Source organism: Oncorhynchus gorbuscha, linkage group LG02 (assembly GCF_021184085.1).
Source record: "Oncorhynchus gorbuscha isolate QuinsamMale2020 ecotype Even-year linkage group LG02, OgorEven_v1.0, whole genome shotgun sequence".
In the NCBI taxonomy this organism is placed as follows: Eukaryota; Metazoa; Chordata; class Actinopteri; order Salmoniformes; family Salmonidae; genus Oncorhynchus; species Oncorhynchus gorbuscha.
Window position 1 is genome coordinate 42,336,808 of NC_060174.1, and position 19,679 is coordinate 42,356,486.

General features: G+C 46.5%; 1 long non-coding RNA gene across 2 annotated transcripts in view; it reads left to right on the top strand.

Moving 5' to 3' along the window:
• Nucleotides 1-19,679, top strand: part of LOC123992825 — a 100,435-nt gene that overhangs the window by 58,249 nt on the left and 22,507 nt on the right. For both annotated transcript variants that reach the window (XR_006831315.1, XR_006831317.1), the window contains exon 2: nucleotides 16,415-16,651. This is a non-coding gene — a long non-coding RNA (uncharacterized LOC123992825). The remainder of the gene's footprint in view (nucleotides 1-16,414; nucleotides 16,652-19,679) is intronic.

The window sequence follows — 19,679 nt, forward strand, 5'->3', positions numbered from 1 at the left end:
AGCGTATGACTGTGACAGTGAGTAGGTCCAGAGACATGTTGGACAAAACCCACTGAGTCGATGATGGCTCCGAAAACCTTTTGGAGTGGTTCTGAGGACTTTTCCATGTGAATATTAAAGTCACTAAAAATTTGAATATTATCTGCTATAACTACAAGTTCAGGGAACTCAATGAGGAACACTGTATATGACCCAGGAGGCCAGTAAACAGTAGCTATAAAAGTGATTGAGTAGGCTGCATAGATTTAATGACTAGAAGCTCAAAAGACAAAAACATTTTTTTTGTGTAAATTGGCATTTGCAACACCTCCACCTTTGTGGGATGCATGGGGGATATGGTCAGTAGGGTAACCAGGAGATGAGGCCTCATTTAACACAGTAAATTCATCAGGTTTAAGCCATGTTTCAGTCAGGCCAATCACATCAAGATTATGATCAGTGATTGGTTAATTGTCTATAACTGCCTTTGAAGCAAGGGATCTAACATTAAGTAGCCTTGTTTTGAGATGTGAGGTATCACGATCTCTTGCAATAATGTCAGGAATGGAGGAGGTCTTTATCCTAGTGAGATTGCTAAAGTCGAACACCACCATGTTTAGTTTTGCCCAACCTAGGTCAAGACACAGACACTGTAAGGCCATTCTACTGCCAATGTTTGTCTATGGAGATTGCATGAGCTCGATTTTATGCACCTCTCAGCCACGGGTGTGGCTCGAATTAGCAGAATCCACTAATTTGAAGGGATGTCCATATACTTTTGTAATTACTGTATAGTATATATTCAGCATGACATTCACGTGAGCATTATAATATGATTACACAACCCAGAAGTAATGTGAAATGAACTCCTAACTTGACAGCAATATATTTAGACTACTTTGCATTTGTCTGGGCTTGCTAGCTGTAGCCAGTAGCCACTAGCCAGCCAGAAGTCCTGGGCGGAACATCAAATCAAATTTGATTGTCACATACACATATCTAGCAGGTTATTGTGGGTGTAGCGAAATGCTTATGTTCCTAGATCCAACAGTGCAGTAGTATGTAACGATTCACAACAATACACACAAATCTAAAAGTAAAAGAATGGAATTAACACATATAGAAATATTAGGATGAGCAATGTCGGAGTGGCATTGACTTAAATACAGTAGAATAGAATACAGTATATAATATAAAATGAGTAAAGCATTATGGAACATTATTAAAGTGACTAGTGTTCCATTATTAACGTGTCCAGTGATTCCCTGTCTATGTATATAGGGCAGCAGCCTCTGTCCGCTAACGCAGACAGGGTTGAGTAACCGGTTGAGTAACCGGATGGTAGCCGGCTTGTGATGGCTATTTAACAGTCTGATTTCCTTGAGAAAGAAGCTGTTTTTCAGTCTCTCTGTCCCAGCTTTGATAAACCTGTACTGACCTCGCCTTCTGGATGGTAGTGTGGTGAACAGGCCGTGGCTTGGGTGGTTGATGTCCTTGATGATCTTTTTGGCCTTCCTGGGCTGTAGGTGTCCTGGAGGGCAGGTAGTTAACCCCTGGTGATGCGTTGGGCAGACAGCACCACCCTCTGGAGAGCCCTGCGGTTGCCGACAGTGCTGTTGCCGTTCCAGGCGGTGATACAGCCCGACAGGATTCTCTCAATTGTGCATCTGTAAAAGTTTGTGAGTATCTTAGGGGCCAAGCCGAAATTATTCAGTCTACTGAAGTTGAAGAGGCACTATCGTGCCTTCTTCACCACGCTGTCTGTGTGGATGGACCATTTCAAATTGTTCGTGATGTGTACGCCGAGGAACTTTAAGCTTTTCACCTTCTCCACTGTGGTGACGTCGATGTGGATAGGGGCGTGCTCCCTCTGCTGTTTCATGAAGTCCACTTTTCAGCTCCATCATTTTGTTGACATTGAGAGAGAGGTTATTTTCCTGGCACAAATCCTACAGGGCCCTCACCTCCTCCCTGTAGGATGTCTCGTCTTATTTGGTAATCAGGCCTACCACTGTTGTGTTGTCTGCAAACTTGATGATTGAGTTGGAGACATGCGTGGCCATGCAGTCATGGGTGAACAGGGAGTACAGGAGGGGGCTGAACATGCACCCTTGTGGGGCCCCAAGCTTAATGATGAGCTTGGAGGGTACTATGGTATTTAAGGCTGAGCTATAGATAATGAACAGCATTCCTACATATAAATTCCTCTTGCCCAGATGGGATAGGACAGTGTGCAATGCGATGGCGATTGTATCGTCTGTGGATCTATTGGGGTGGTATGCAAATTGAAGTGGGTCTAGGGTGTCAGATAAGGTAGAGTTGATATGATCCTTAACTAGCCTCTCAAAACACTTCATGATGACAGAAGTGAGTTTTATGGGGCGATAGTCATTTAGTTTAGTTACCTTTGCGTTCTTGGGTACAGGAACAATGGTGAACCTCGGCCAGGGAGAAGGGGAGCCCACAGTCCGACGGCACTTGTGTTATCCTCAAAGAAGAAGGCGTTTAGCTTGTCCGGGAGCAAGACGTCGGTGTCCGCCATTTAAGAAAAAAACTTTCAAACAAAAGGAAACGTCTTGGCGAGGAAAAAACGATTTAGAATAATCTAGGTGTCAAAACCAGCCATATAATAACGCAATATATGTCACCACAGGTGTAGATATATAGGTCATGACATATGTTCTATTAACTTTTTCGGATCATTGGGACGCTAGCGTCCCACCTCGACAACATCCGGTAAAATTGCAGAGTGTGAAATTCAATAAACAAAAGTGGTAATATTAAACATTCATAAAAATACAAGTGTTATACAGCATTCTTTAGCTTATAATCATGGTAATTTGTCCGATTTACCATAGGCTTTAAGGCGAAAGCAAAGCATTTAATCGTCTGAGGACAGCGCCACAGTCACTTCCTGCATTAACATGAATTCATAACCTGCACAGGTGTCACAAATCTCAAAAATAGCGATAAAATAAATCACTTACCTTTGAATATCTTAATCTTTTTGTAATCCAAAGGGGCCCAGTTACACAATGAATGGTTGTTTTGTTCAATAATGTCCTTATTTATATCCCCAAAAAGTCAGTTTAGTTGGCGCTCTTCATTCAATAATCCACCGGTTTCCCCGTATACAAAATGAATCCCAAACGTTACCAATATACTTAGTCCAAACAAGTCAAACAACATTCCTAATCAATCCTGGGGTACCCTAATATGTAAATAAACGATACAATTTAAAACGGAAAATAGTATGTTAATTCCCGGAGATAAATAACCAAGTGCGCGCCCTCACCGGAGCGGGCCATAAACATTTTTCAACCAAGCAGAGGCATAACGAAAGTTAGAATAACCAAGCAGAGGCATAACGAAGATCAAATAAATCACTTATCTTTGAAGATCTTCATCTTTTTGCAATCCAAAGGGTCCCAGTTACACAATGAATGGTTGTTTTGTTCGATAAAGTCCTTCTTTATATCCCAAAAATGTCAGTTTATTTGGCGCGTTTGATTCGGAAATACACCTGTTCCAACTCGCCCAACATGCCTACAAAGGAATCTAAAAGGTTACCTGTAAACTTCGTCCAAACAATTCAAACAACATTTTTAATCCAACCTCAGGTACCCTAATATGTAAATAATCTATACAATTTAAGACAGAATAAACTGTGTTCAATACCGGAGAAAAAGAACGAGGAGCACGCACCCATTCAAGAGCGCCAAAGTCCTTCTGAGGGATACTTCGAAAGAATACGAATAGAATACTTCTTAATTTTTCAAAAAACAAGCATGAAACATTTTCTAAAGACTATTGACATCTAGTGGAAGCCATAGGAACTGCAATCTGGTTCCTAGTTATTAGACTTTCCCATAGAAGAGCATTGAAATGTCCAATGACCTAAAAATAAAATCCTGGGAGGATTGTCCTCGGGGTTTCGCCTGCCAAATCAGTTCTGTTATACTCACAGACATTATTTTTAGAAACTTTAGAGTGTTTTCTATCCAATACTACCATATGCATATCCTAGCTCCTGGGCCTGAGTAACAGGCAGTTTACTTTGGGCACCTCAGTCATCCAAACTTCTGAATACTGCCCACTAGCCTTAAAAAGTTCAACTGTAGGGAATTGCTTTAAAAAGGTCAAACCAAGGATCATTTTGCTGCTTTATTTAGAAATGTCTGACCCATTTATAAGAAAATATTTGGTTAAAAAATGTTTTGTACTTACTGCTATTAGCCCATACAAATTCATTGAATAAGAGATTCACTACATGGAACAACAGATTAAAAAGGAAGGTTGCTCTGAAGTGTCTGTCCTATATCTGGAAGATCAGGAACATTTTTTTAAATGTATTTACTTATTTACTTATTTTTCTAAATTAACATTCTCCAAATATACTTCCATACATTTTTCAACTGGTACCAGGGGATTTCCAGGCAAGTCTTGTGAGGCCTGTGGGCATCCTAAAGCAAAACAACCGACATGTACATGTTTGTGAGAGTCTCACAATTTGGCAGATCGGCTGTACCGACTTTACGAGTCCCAAGATGCTTTGTGAGGGTCGTAGAGCAAAATTGAGAACACCATCGTGAGAGTCTCCTCTTTCTATAGAGTGGTCATAATAGTTTGTTGGCCAAACTGTTCAGACATCTCATGGTCTGACAAACACCGCTCTAGCTCTGCCACCTTTCCCCGCAGATGCGCAAGTGCGACATAGGTGGATGCGGTGGATTGTGACACTCTAGCTTGAACTGATATTTTTAAGGGGCTTTTATTATGCTAATTATTTTCCCACAGGGCACAGACTTCGACCTTATGGGGTTAATGTGGCGAAAAGGAGTTTGAAAGCAACTCTGTCGTTGTTTTATAAGGAGACAGTTCCAAGTAGCAATAAGCTTTTCCCATGGATATATTTAGCATAAAATACATGTAATTAACGGCACGAGAGAGCTGGGGCTCTCTCGTGCCGTCCCTGGGGGTGCGTCACCTGGGTGGGTTGATTCACTGTTGTGGTCGGCCTGTCTGGGTTTCCCCCTTTGGGTTGTACCGTGTCGGAGATCTTTGTGGGCTATACTCGGCCTTGTCTCAGGATGGTAAGTTGGTGGTTGTAGATTTCCCTCTAGTGGTGTGGGGGCTGTGCTTTGGCAAAGTGGGTGGGGTTATATCCTTCCTGTTTGGCCCTGTCCGGGGTGTCCTCGGATGGGGCCACAGTGTCTCCTGACCCCTCCTGTCTCAGCCTCCAGTATTTATGCTGCAGTAGTTTATGTGTCGGGGGCTAGGGTCAGTTTGTTTATCTGGAGTACTTCTCCTGTCCTATTCGGTGTCCTGTGTAAATCTAAGTGTTTCTCTAATTCTCTCCTTCTCTCCTTCTTTCTCTCTCTCGGAGGACCTGAGCCCTAGAACCATGCCCCAGGACTACCTGACATGATGACTCCTTGCTGTCCCCAGTCCACCTGGCCATGCTGCTGCTCCAGTTTCAACTGGCCTGGGCCCTAGGACCATGTCCCAGGACTACCTGACATGAGGACTCCTTGCTGTCCCCAGTCCACCTGGCCATGCTCCTGCTCCAGTTTCAACTGTTCTGCCTTACTATTATTCAACCATGCTGGTCATTTATGAACATTTGAACATCTTGGCCACGTTCTGTTATAATCTCCACCCGGCACAGCCAGAAGAGGACTGGCCACCCCACATATGCTCTCTCTAATTCTCTCTTTCTTTCTCTCTCTCGGAGGACCTGAGCCCTAGGACCGTGCCCTAGGACTACCTGACATGATGGCTCCTTGCTGTCCCCAGTCCACCTGACTGTGCTGCTGCTCCAGTTTCAACTGTTCTGCCTTATTATTATTTGACCATGCTGGTCATTTATGAACATTTGAACATCTTGGTCATTTTCTGTTATAATCTCTACCCGGCACAGCCAGAAGAGGACTGGCCACCCCACATAGCCCGGTTCCTCTCTAGGTTTCTTCCTAGGTTTTGGCCTTTCTAGGGAGTTTTTCCTAGCCACCGTGCTTTTACACCTGCATTGTTTGCTGTTTGGGGTTTTAGGCTGGGTTTCTGTACAGCACTTTGAGATATCAGCTGATGTACGAAGGGCTATATAAATAAATTTGATTTGATTTGATTTGATTTACAGTGAGTCAATAATGTCTGTCTCACAAAATGCTTCTTTAATTAGCATTTTAACCCAGAAATAAATTTGACCCCTCGCAAGGGAAATGTTTAAATACCCAGGGGTCATTAATACACATTATGAACTCTATATATGTACAGTGCATTCGGAAAATATTTCGACCCCTTGACCTTTTTCACATTTTGTTACGTTACAGCCTTAATCTAAAATGTATGAAATTATTATTTTTCAATCTAAACACAATACCCCATAATGACAAAGCAAAAACAGTTTTTTTTATTGTTCCAAAAATGAACAATTAAAAAATAAGAAATATACAATTTACATAAGTATTCAGACCCTTTACTCAGAACTTTGTTGAAGAAACTTTGGAAGCGATTACAGCCTTGAGTCTTCTTGGATATGACGCTACAAGCTTGGCACAGCTGTATTTGGGGAGTTTCTCCCATTCTTCTCTGCACTCAAGGACATTCAGAGACTAGTCACAAAGCCACTCCTGTGTTGTCTGGCTGTGTGCCTAGGGTCGTTGTCCTGTTGGAAGGTGAACCTTTGCCCCAGTCTGAGGTCCTGAGCGCTCTGGAGCAGGTTTTCATCAAGGATCTCTCTGTACTTTGCTCCTTTTAGCATTCCCGTGATCCTGACTAGTCTTCCAGTCCCTGCCTCTGAAAAACATCCCCACGGCATGATGCTGCCACCACCATGCTTCACCGTAGGGATGGTGCTAGGTTTCCTCCAGAAGTGATGCTTGGCATTCAGGCCAAGAGTTTAATCTTGGTTTCATCAGACCAGAGAATCTTGTTTCTCATGGTCTGAGAGCCCTTTAGGTGCCTTTTGGCAAACTCCAAGTGGGAAGTCATGTGCCTTTTACTGAGGAGTGGCATCCGTCTGGCCACTCTACCATAAAGGCCTGATTGGTGGAGTTCTCCAGAGATGGTTGTCCTTCTGGAAGGTTCTCTCATCTCCACAGAGGAACCCTAGAGCTCTGTCAGAGTGACCATCAGGTTGTTGGTCACCTCCCTGACCTAGGAAGAGTCTTGGTAGTGAATGTTAGAGGCCACTGTGTTCTTGGGAACTTTCAATGCTGCAGAAATGTTTTGGTATCCTTCCCCAGATCTGTACGTCAACACAATCTTTCTCGGAGCTCTACGTACAACTCCTTCGACCTCGTGGCTTGGTTTTTGTTCTGACATGCACTGTCTACTGTAGGACCTTATATAGACAGGTGTGTGCCTTTCCAAGGCATGTCCAATTAAGTTGTAGAAACATTGATTGTAGAAAGGTTTATCAATGGAAACAGGGTGCACCTGAGCGCAATTTCAAACTTTATTTAATCAATTTTAGAATAAGGATGTAAAGTAAAACGATGTGGAACAAGTCAAGGGGTTTGAATGTTTTCCGAATGCACTGTATGTTTTATTTGCATTTTATAATGTTTTTCAGCAGTAGGAATATACCATTTTAACACCTGAGGCTGCTGTGTGAGTAGGAGAATGTGTGTTATATAGTCAAATCTGAAACGGCTATTCTACTGATCTTTGCTGCGCACCAAATGTGCTTGTTTGGACTAGTATTATACAAGCCATTATTGTCCTTGCATGAACAAGCTCCAGGACCGGACTGGAACAATCTCCAGATTCAGTCTGGAAACATTGAGGATGTTAAGTTGTAAGTTATTTATTCACTTTGAAACAGCATTCCTTCCCCCTATTCCATCTGTCTCAGGCTCTGCTTCAAATTCAGGCCCTTATGAGTCAAATATCAATTTCACAACAACATTAGATTCATCCCGGAATCCTTACCAAAATCTGACCACAGCTGCACATGCACCCCCACCCACTCTCTTCTAAAATCAATGCAATCTTTACTGCAGTATACTGGAGTATTAAGATTTACTCCACTTAGGTGTGATCTCAACCCACTGTTCACTCTTAAAGTGCTAAAAACGTGCTACTTATAACCATAAAGAGATCTTCAGTTGCCCAACGAAGTACCCTCAAGGAACTCATTTTTGTAGACTTCTTCGAGGGTCCTTCGTTGGGGCCAAAAAGGGTTCTCCTTTAGGGACAAGCCAAATAACCCTTTATGGTTGTATTAGGTTTTGTCATTATGACACAATACCCTTTTGGTCCAATCCCAGCCTGTCAGTGTACCTGTCTGTTTACATCGTGTGTTTGGTTCATGACTACAGTGGCCTTGTCAGAGACCCAGGGCATTACGTTGTACACACATAGACTTTTCCCCTGGGCGTTGAAACCTAATCACAGACACTGCGTGTGTGTGCATACGTGCGCATGTGCGTGCGTCACGATCACACTTGTATGTGTGCATGTGTCAGTCTATTTTTATACTGTGCAGTCCTTACTCCTATGTGATGTTGGTGTTGTCCTTTCTCCGTGGGCCTGCCTCTGGTCTATGTACATTGGCTTCTCTAAAGACACCGTGTGTGTTTGTATAGCGACTCCTATAGCTGCAAAATGTGATATTGAATGTTGTCCTTTTAATCAGGCTGCCATTATGGTTGTTTTCATATGCAATCAGGCAGGCTTTTGAAGCATGCTGCTGTGTCCCTGTTTTGAGTGTAAATAGACACTTAATAGCCACGGTTCAAGGCCTGGGGTATGCACTGTTTGTATCTGATTATAGTCACAACATTAGTTCACCAGTAATTCAAAAGCTCAGAAAATCTCACCTTCTTTGTCTTTATTGTGCTCGCTTGCTTTCTCACTCTCCATTCCCTCTGTCTCTGTCTGTCGCTCTCTCACCTCTGTCTCTGTCTGTCGCTCTCTCACTTCTGTCTGTCGCTCTCCCACCTCTGTCTCTGTCTGTCGCTCTCTCACCTCTGTCTCTGTCTGTCGCTCTCTCACTTCTGTCTGTCGCTCTCCCACCTCTGTCTCTGTCTGCCGCTCTCTCACCTCTGTCTCTGTCTGCTCTCCCTGTCTGTCGCTCTCCACCTCTGTCTCTGTCTGTCGCTCTCTCACCTCTGTCTCTGTCTGTCGCTCTCTCACCTCTGTCTGTCTCTGTCTCTCTCACCTCTGTCTCTGTCTGTCGCTCTCTCACCTCTGTCTCTGTCTGTCGCTCTCTCACTTCTGTCTGTCTCTGTCTGTCTGCCGCTCTCTCACCTCTGTCTCTGTCTGTCGCTCTCTCACCTCTGTCTCTGTCTCTGTCTGTCTGTCTCTCAACTCTGTCTCTGTCTGTCGCTCTCACCTCTGTCTCTGTCTGTCGCTCTCTCACCTCTGTCTCTGTCTGTCGCTCTCTCACCTCTGTCTCTGTCTCGCTCTCACCTCTGTCTCTGTCTGTCGCTCTCTCTGTCTGTCTCTGTCTGTCTGTCGCTCTCTCTGTCTCTCTTTCACCTCTGTCTGTCGCTCTCTCACCTCTGTCTCTGTCTGTCTGTCGCTCTCTGTCTGTCTCGCTCTCTCTCACCTCTGTCTCTGTCTGTCGCTCTCTCACCTCTGTCTCTGTCTGTCTCTCACCTCTGTCTCTCTCACCTCTGTCTCTGTCTGTCGCTCTCTCACCTCTGTCTCTGTCTGTCTGCTCTCTCACCTCTGTCTCTGTCTGTCGCTCTCTCACCTCTGTCTCTGTCTGTCTCTCTCACCTCTGTCTCTGTCTGTCGCTCTCTCACCTCTGTCTCTGTCTGTCGCTCTCTCACCTGTCTGTCGCTCTCTGTCTGTCTCTGTCTGTCGCTCTCTCACCTCTGTCTCTGTCTGTCGTCTCTGTCTCTGTCTGTCGCTCTCTCACCTCTGTCTCTGTCTGTCGCTCTCTCACCTCTGTCTCTGTCTGTCGCTCTTTCACCTCTGTCTCTGTCTGTCGCTCTTTCACCTCTGTCTCTGTCTGTCGCTCTCTCACCTCTGTCTGTCGCTCTCTCACCTCTGTCTGTCGCTCTCTCACCTCTGTCTGTCGCTCTCTCACCTCTGTCTGTCGCTCTCTCACCAGTCTGTCGCTCTCTCACCTCTGTCTCTGTCTGTCGCTCTCTCACCTCTGTCTGTCGCTCTCTCACCTCTGTCTGTCGCTCTCTCACCTCTGTCTGTCGCTCTCTCACCTCTGTCTCTGTCTGTCGCTCTCTCAACTCTGTCTCTGTCTGTCGCTCTCTCAACTCTGTCTCTGTCTGTCGCTCTTTCACCTCTGTCTCTGTCTGTCGCTCTCTCACCTCTGTCTCTGTCTGTCGCTCTCTCACCTCTGTCTCTGTCTGTCGCTCTCTCACCTCTGTCTCTGTCTGTCGCTCTCTCACCTCTGTCTGTCTCTCTCACTCTGTCTCTGTCTCTGTCTGTCTCTCTCACCTCTGTCTCTGTCTGTCGCTCTCTCACCTCTGTCTCTGTCTGTCGCTCTCTCTCACCTGTCTGTCGCTCTCTCACCTCTGTCGCTGTCTGTCGCTCTCCCACCTCTGTCTCTGTCTGTCGCTCTCTCACCTCTGTCTCTGTCTGTCGCTCCCTCACCTCTGTCTGTCGCTCTCTCACCTCTGTCTGTCGCTCTCTCACCTCTGTCTCTGTCTGTCGCTCTCTCACCTCTGTCTGTCGCTCTCTCACCTCTGTCTCTGTCTGTCGCTCTCTCACTTCTCTGTCTCTCTGTCTCTGTCTGTCGCTCTCACCTCTGTCTCTGTCTGTCTCTGTCTGTCGCTCTCCCACCTCTGTCTCTGTCTGCCGCTCTCTCACCTCTGTCTCTGTCTGTCGCTCTCTCACTTCTGTCTGTCGCTCTCCCACCTCTGTCTCTGTCTGCCGCTCTCTCACCTCTGTCTCTGTCTGTCGCTCTCTCACCTCTGTCTCTGTCTGTCGCTCTCTCACTTCTGTCTCTGTCTGTCGCTCTCTCACCTCTGTCTCTGTCTGTCGCTCTCTCACCTCTGTCTCTGTCTGTCGCTCTCTCACTTCTGTCTGTCGCTCTCCCACCTCTGTCTCTGTCTGTCGCTCTCTCACCTCTGTCTCTGTCTGTCGCTCTCCACCTCTGTCTCTGTCTCTCTGTCTGTCTCTGTCTCACCTCTGTCTCTGTCTGTCGCTCTCTCACCTCTGTCTCTGTCTGTCGCTCTCTCACCTCTGTCTCTGTCTGTCGCTCTCTCACCTCTGTCTCTGTCTGTCGCTCTCTCACCTCTGTCTCTGTCTGTCGCTCTCTCACCTCTGTCTCTGTCTGTCGCTCTCTCACCTCTGTCTCTGTCTGTCGCTCTTTCACCTCTGTCTCTGTCTGTCGCTCTTTCACCTCTGTCTGTCTGTCGCTCTCACCTCTGTCTCTGTCTGTCGCTCTCACCTCTGTCTGTCTGTCTGTCGCTCTCTCACCCTCTGTCTGTCTGTCTGTCGCTCTCTCACCTCTGTCTCTGTCTGTCACTCTCTCACCTCTGTCTGTCTGTCTGTCGCTCTCTCACCTCTGTCTGTCGCTCTCTCACCTCTGTCTCTGTCTGTCGCTCTCTCAACTCTGTCTCTGTCTGTCGCTCTCTCAACTCTGTCTCTGTCTGTCGCTCTTTCACCTCTGTCTCTGTCTGTCGCTCTCTCACCTCTGTCTCTGTCTGTCGCTCTCTCACCTCTGTCTCTGTCTGTCGCTCTCTCACCTCTGTCTCTGTCTGTCTCTCTCACCTCTGTCTGTCTGTGTCTGTCGCTCTCTCACCTCTGTCTCTGTCTGTCGCTCTCTCACCTCTGTCTCTGTCTGTCGCTCTCTCACCTCTGTCTCTGTCTGTCGCTCTCTCACCTCTGTCTCTGTCTGTCGCTCTCTCACCTCTGTCTCTGTCTGTCGCTCTTTCACCTGTCTCTGTCTGTCGCTTTCACACTCTGTCTCTGTCTGTCGCTCTCTCACCTCTGTCTGTCACACTCTGTCTCTCTGTCTGTCGCTCTCTCACCTCTGTCTGTCGCTCTCTCACCAGTCTGTCGCTCTCTCTCACCTCTGTCTCTGTCTGTCGCTCTCTCACCTCTGTCTGTCGCTCTGTCTGTCTGTCGCTCTCTCACCTCTGTCTGTCTGTCTCTCTCACCTCTGTCTCTGTCTGTCGCTCTCTCAACTCTGTCTCTGTCTGTCGCTCTTTCACCTCTGTCTCTGTCTGTCGCTCTCTCACCTCTGTCTCTGTCTGTCGCTCTCTCACCTCTGTCTCTGTCTGTCGCTCTCTCACCTCTGTCTCTGTCTGTCGCTCTCTCACCTCTGTCTGTCGCTCTCTCACCTCTCGCTGTCTGTCGCTCTCTCACCTCTGTCTCTGTCTGTCGCTCTCTCACCTCTGTCTCTGTCTGTCGCTCTCTCACCTCTGTCTCTGTCTGTCGCTCTCTCTCACCTCTGTCTGTCGCTGTCTGTCGCTCTCTCACCTCTGTCGCTGTCTGTCGCTCTCCCACCTCTGTCTCTGTCTGTCGCTCTCTCACCTCTGTCTCTGTCTGTCGCTCCCTCACCTCTGTCTGTCGCTCTCTCACCTCTGTCTGTCGCTCTCTCACCTCTGTCTCTGTCTGTCGCTCTCTCACCTCTGTCTGTCACTCTCTCACCTCTGTCTCTGTCTGTCGCTCTCTCACCTCTGTCTCTGTCTGTCGCTCTCTCACCTCTGTCTGTCGCTCTCTCACCTCTGTCTCTGTCTGTCGCTCTCTCACCTCTGTCTCTGTCTGTCGCTCTCTCACCTCTGTCTCTGTCTGTCGCTCTCTCACCTCTCTCTGTCTGTCGCTCTCTCACCTCTGTCTCTGTCTGTCGCTCTCTCACCTCTGTCTCTGTCTGTCGCTCTCTCACCACTGTCTCTGTCTGTCGCTCTCTCACCTCTGTCTCTTTGTCTGTGTGTGTCCGTATCTGTCTCTGTATCTCTCACTCTCCACTTCTCCCATCTGCCTCTCTTTATTAGTCTGTTTAAGTCAATATTGTGGGCTGTGAATTAACCAGATGCTTAGAATAAAGGTGGGACATATTGCTCCTGACAAAGACCCCTAACTCCGACAATCATCCATCTGAACTGACAGGGACCACTGGCCATTCAAGTAACCTCTGTTACCGTTACCGAGACAGAAAAAGAGTGGCAGACCAGGTTCTTTATTATTTTGGAACTTTTTTAATGTTCACTGTACATTTTTTATTGTTTATTTCACTTTCATTTATTATCTATTTCACTTGCTTTGGCAGTGTAAACATATGTTTCCCATTCCAATAAACCCCCTTAAATTGAAATTGAATTAAATTGAAATTGAATTGAGAGAGATTCCGGGAGAGTGAGAGTCAGAGAGAGAGAGAGAGAGAGCGAGAGAGAAACTTTGACTCAACTCTGCCTTAGAGTGCCTGCTTTAGAGCAACGCAACAGAGCCCCTACTGGTCGATTGGTAAGACATTCGCCTAACTGTGTCCCAGTGTGCTTGTGAATCTCTCTTTATTGCAATGCCATGGCACAACAACTAAGGGATTTTAAAGACTTAAGTGAGTGTCAGACAAAGAGACTCGTTCCTCCTCCCATTGTTGTATTGTCTTCCCACTGTTGAATGCTACTGTCATGTCTTCATCAGAGCTTCACAGAGCTTCACAGAGCTTCACAGAGCTTCATCAGAGCTTCACAGAGCTTCACAGAGCTTCACAGAGCTTCATCAGAGCTTCACAGAGCTTCATCAGAGCTCAGAGCTTCACAGAGCTTCACAGAGCTTCACAGAGCTTCACAGAGCTTCACAGAGCTTCACAGAGCTCAAGTAACAGACACATCTCAACATCAACTGTTCATACATAGGAGGCTACGTGAATCAGGCCTTCATGGCAGAAACCTCTACTAAAGGACACCAATAAGAAGAATAGACTTGCTTGGACCAAGAAACACAAGCAAAGGACGTTAGACCAGTGGAAATGTGTTCTTTGGTCTAATTTGAGGTTTTTGGTTCCAACCGCTCTTTATTTTTATTTTACCTCTATTTAACTAGGCAAGTCAGTTAAGAACAAATTCTTATTTTCAATAACGGCCTAGGAACAGTGGGTTTCCTGCCTATTCAGGGGCAGAATGACAGATTAGTATCTTGTCAGCTCAGGGATTTGAACTTGCAACCTTTCAGTTACTAGTCCAACGCTCTAACCACTTGGCTACCCTGCTGTGCTGGACTAATCTGTGCTCTGACTTTTTGAGATGTAGTGTGGGTGAACAGATGATCTCTATGTGTATTTCCCACCGAAAAGCATGGAGGAGGAGGTGTGATGATGTGGGAGTGCTTTGCTGGTGACAGTGTCTGTGATTTATTTAGAATTCAAGGCACACTTAACCAGGATGGCTTCACAGCATTCTGCAGCGATACGCCATCCCATCTGGTTGGGCTTAGTGGGACTATCACTTGTTTTTCAAGAAGACACTGACCCAACACACCTCCAGGCTGTGTAAGATGACCTGCCCTCCACAAATTGAGATGGTTTGGGATGAGTCAGACCTTGGAGTGAAGGAGATGCAGCAAACAAGTGCTCAGCATATGTGGGAACTCCTTCAAGACTGTTGGAAACGCATTCCATGTGAAGCTGGTTGAGGGAAGGCCAAGAGTGTGCAAAGCTGTTATCAAGGCAAAGGGTGGCTACTTTGAAGAATCTCAAATCTCAAATATAATTTGATTCCATATGTGTTATTTCCTAGTTTTTAATGTATTCACTATTATTCTACAATGTAGAAAATTGTAAAAGTAAAGAAAAACCCTTGAATGAGTAGGTGTTCTAAAACTTTTGACCAGTAGTGTAAATTGGTTAAACCACATTTCATGCCCCATGGAGTCAATGAAATAATATTCAGACTTAAGGTTACCTATAATAGTAAGAAAACGGACGCAGGCAAGACGGATGTAGTGACGTTGTGTTGTGATGGTGGCTCTTTTTAATTGGATCATGGCCCTGACTAATGCAATACCATGAACTGGAGCATGACCTGAACGCTTTCCGGACGAAATTGAGGGTGTTGGAAAAAAAGTTTGGGGAATTTCGCAGTGCTGTCTGTGCGCAGGGAGGTCGAGTTGCAGTTACAACTTGAGGAAGTGGGATGCAAATAACGTTTTTGGTTCCTTTTCTGTTTTGCAATCATCTCCATGTAATTCTGACTGAGACCCAATCCCCACTCTCTGTGATGTTTCTGTAGTTTCATGAATACAGATCTTGAATTTATAAGTCTCTTTCTCTTTCTTTGTCTCTATCTCTCTCTCACCCTCTGTCTGCCTTCTTTCTCCCTTTCCTGTCCTATCTCTCTCTCTCTCGATGTCCCTTCCCTCCTTTCTCCTTTCTCTTGCTATGTCTCTCCATTCTCCTCTCTTTTCACCCCTTCTTTCTTATTTTCTCTCCTTCCCCCCCTCTCTCCTTTTATCTTTTACTCTACCCCCCCCCCCCTCTCCTCTTTCTCTCCTTCTCTCTGTGCCATTCCCTGGTTTGGCTTGGTCTTCTTGGGTCTGTGTGTGGTGGCATTGGGGGCAGGGCTTTCTAACTGCCTTGCCTGCCTGGCTGACTGGTTGGGTTGAGTGCAGTCAGTGTGCCCGGCCCCTCTCATAATTATAGACAGTAAACAGCCAGCCCTTTAAGGCCCAGTTTCCTGTCTGATGGGGCGAGCGTTCACAGGAAGAAAAAAAGAGGGAGCCAAGGAGAAAGGAAAGGAAAAGGAGAGGAAAGGAAAGGAAAGGCAAAATGGTGGGCTGAAGGCTGACCAATGTAAAGTAGGGAGAGGAGAGGAGTTGGTGACACACATTCCTTTAGTTCCAGAAAGCCAAGCAGCCTGTTTGATCGGATGTTTCCTACAGCAAACCCTAATTAGAACCTCCAACATCCCCCTGATTGAACCTTTTTCTCTCTCTCTTTTATTCCTCTTCCCTCTTTCTCCTCCTATCTGTGACAGCTGTCTTCTTCCTCGCTTTCTCTTTCCTTTCTCTTTTTCTCTGTCTCCCTCCCATCTAGCCCCCCTGCTATCACACACATTCTGGTTCTCTTCTATTCCCTTCTCTCTCTCTCTCTCTCCTTCCTTTTTACCTTCCTCCTCTCATTTACTCTTACTTTCTACATCTCTTAATCTCTTTCTCCGTATTCCTAATCTTCCACTGTCTCTCTTATTTTCTCCAGCCTTCTTCCCTCCTCTCTCTCTCTCTCTCATGCCCTTTTTATCGCTCACACTTTCTCTCTCTCACACTTTCTCTCTCCCTCCCTCTCTCCTTCTCCCTTTCTCCCTGTGCACTGCACTGGCAGGCGAGTGGGACTTGAGATTTTCTTTGGCAGTCTGATCCCTCTCACTTGGCTGGGACAAGACCTGGAGCGTGCTACTGGCTGGGAGTGTGGAGGGGAGGGAGGGAGGGAAGAGGGGAAGGGAAGGAGGGAGAGGAAGGGGGACTGAGGGAGGAGGCGTGTTCTGCAGCTGGTAATGAAGACTTCTCTTTTCATCCTCAGAAGGCAGAGTCTGTGTGGACGGGCCCAGGGGCTGCACAGCTCCAGTGCTCTCTCTGCTTCTAACGTGTGCTGAGCCCTGCTCTGCTCTGCGGTGCGCTCCACTACGCTCTACGCTGCTAGCCTGTGTGACTGGCTGTCTGCGCTCAGCTGAGAAAGAGAGAGAGAAAGGGAGAGCAACTACTACTGCTACAGATGTGAGGCTTTCCCCAGTGCTGGCTATACTATACCGCTCCTGAGGTAAGAGTTTAGACTACTACAGCTGCTGTTGATGTGTCAGTGTGTGTTGTCTGCACCAGTGAAGTCTGGATGTCTGTCTGGATGTCTGTCTATCTAGGCGTGCGTGAGGGGTGAGGGGTGTGGGGGTGTGGGGGCAACTTCCATTCATCCCTCTTCCCACCGCAAACAAATTCAGACACACATACACAGACGCATAGACATACTCTGTCACAGATCTTTTTCCATGATGTAATCTTCGTATTTTGTCCCTTTTTGACAGTTTGGTGATGCTGACAGTGTTCCTTTTCATATGTTTGTTAAATTCACTCATAATGTGACTTTAAAAAGGACTATAAATAATGAGAATTCTCTACCAGGACTGGACTAAACTGGGCTGGGCTAGACTGTCTAGACTAGACTGAGCTGGGCTAGACTGGGCTGGACTAAACTACCTGAACTGGGCTAGGTTGGACTAGAATGGGCTGGACTCAACTGGGCTGGACAAGACTGGGCTGGACTAGAATGGGCTGGACTCAACTGGGCTGGACAAGACTGGGCTGGACTTGTGTGGGCTGGTCTCAACTGGGCTGGACTAGGCTGGGCTGGACTCAACTGGCTGGGCTGGGTTGGACTTTTTTCCAGCTTTGATAAACTAGTCTGCAAACATGGCTGGACTGGTGAAAGACATAGTGTGTGTCAGTGATAGTGTGTTTATTTGCTCTGCTGCGGGGCAGGCCGATCCTCTGGGCTGTTTGGAGCTCATCTCTGTAAATAAGACAGAGGGAGAGAGAGAGACAGAGTGGAGAGGGAAAGGAGACAGTCTGCATGCGTTCCTCATCTGCAGCCCAGTGACAGCAGCTTTGATGTGAGTCCTACTGCATCTGTCCCCTCTCCCCGCCGGGCACCACCGGCCCCAGCCCCACCACTTCACCCCAATCGCTTTCATCCACATTCCCATGGAAATCCGTCCATATGCACTACTTCAACTCCCCCTCTTCTAATCCCACTATCCCCTTCAAGTGCACACTGACACCCTGCGGTGAAGCCTTCACCCCTATCATCACAGACTCCTTTATGCTTCCCAAGTAGCACCCTATTCCCTATATAGTGCACTGGTTTTGACCAGAGCCCTACAAGAATAGGGTGCCATTTGGGATGGAGTATATGCCTCTTGCTTTATTTTCTCCTTTTAATCGTCTGGTCTTCTCTGATCGTGCTGCTACTACTGCTCTGTTTCTGGGGCTTCTAGGAGGAATGGGTCTTTCGGAAGCCTCTCCCTCAAGGAGGGAGATCCTAAGTGACTTTCCATTTGTTTTCTGCCGATGCCGGCCAAATGCTCTCCTGAATAGTGTACAGGAGCCTGGGTTAATTGAAAAAACATAGGCTTACAGTCTGGTCTGCCATGAAGGAGGGAGAGGAGACGGTCCTTGTGTCACTGTGTGAATGGACTTTCCAGAGCTGGCTGGAGAGAGGGGGAAGGAAAGAAAGAAAGGAGGAAGGAGAGGAAAAGGAGGACACAGAGAATGACGATTATGAAAGACAGAGAAAATAAGAGAAGAGGGAAAGGTAAAAATAGACAGAAGGATAGAGAGAATAGAGGGAAATAGGGGATACGTCATGTAAAGAGATTTAAAGGGCAAGTTAAAAAAACCTCCACAAAACAAAGAAAGAGAACAATCTTCAGTAGACTTCCTTGGTTACAGAATAGGATATTTTATTTCTGTAAGGAGTCTATAGTGTGCAACAGTAGTGTGTTTAAAAGAGGGTTATAGGTCTGTAGAAGACTGGGATGACACACACACACACACTGGGAGAGAGAGCATCATGGTGTCGTTGGCTGGTCATTAGAGCCCCACTCGGGCAACACTAAAAAACACTTTACTGCAGTCCACCCAACAGCGCTGTTTGTGCCATAATCTTCTCCATGGGGAGTCTTTGCAAGAGTTAACACCACTTTACTGCAATGCCCCTCAGCAGTGAGAGTGTTTGTACTATAATCAGCAAACAGTAAAGACCTGATTACTGACATCAGGTCTTTAGGGCAGTTTTTTTCTGCTTTACTGCACTTCCTCTTCCGTCAAAACTGTAAGTAGAGAGAGATTGTATCTCTCTCTACAGTGTTCTGCCTGCCTGCCTATCTGCCTGTCTCCCTAGCTCTCTCTCTCTCTCTCTTCTCCCCTTAACCCTATATCCCTCCCCCATTTCTGCATTGTTTTCCTGTTTGCGGTGCAGTCTTGTTTGGTGCTGATTGCAAAGCTGTCACTGGGTACAGATGGCATATTTGTTGCACACATGTAATGTATGCCAGTGGCTGCTCTAGTTGCTGGGGGCTGTTGGTTGTTGCCAGGGGGGCCCCAGGGTTTACAAAGGAAGGCATCTCTTGTTGACTTCCTCTCTGGGTGGTTGATGCCTCTGTTTGTTAGGGCCCCAAGCCATCCCGAAGCCCTCCTACTGCCTTTCCCTGTGTTAGTTAATGTAACATTACACTTCACCCCAGTAAACCTTATTATACACAGACAGACACTCATACACAGGCACGAGTGGTCACGAGCACAGACTGACATACATGCACGCGGTGTGGAAAGATCAACAGTGTCATCAACGCAGGGCGGCAGGTAGCCTAGCAGTTAGAGCGTTGGGCCTGTAACCGAAAGGTTTCCAGATCGAATCCCTGAGCTAACAAGGTTAAAAAAAATCTGTTGTTCTGCTCCTGAACAAGGCACTGTTCTTAGGCTGTCATTGTAAACAATAATTTGTTCTTAATCTTAACTGACTTTCCTAGTTAAATAAAAATAAATAAATAAAAACACATCTTCAAAGTCTCCTAGAGGGGGGTATCACCATTAAACCAACCCCCCTTAGCTTAACCCTCAACTCAGTGAGGAGACAGCAGGGTGAGGTGGGGTTAACCTCAGGAGCTGGGATCAAATCCAACAGCACAGGAATAAATTACTATAACCCCAACTACAGTTGTAGGATCTTAATTTGATCGCCCTGTTGTCGGAGAACTTTCCGGCAATTCAAGAAATGTAAAACTTGCAGTGTCTGT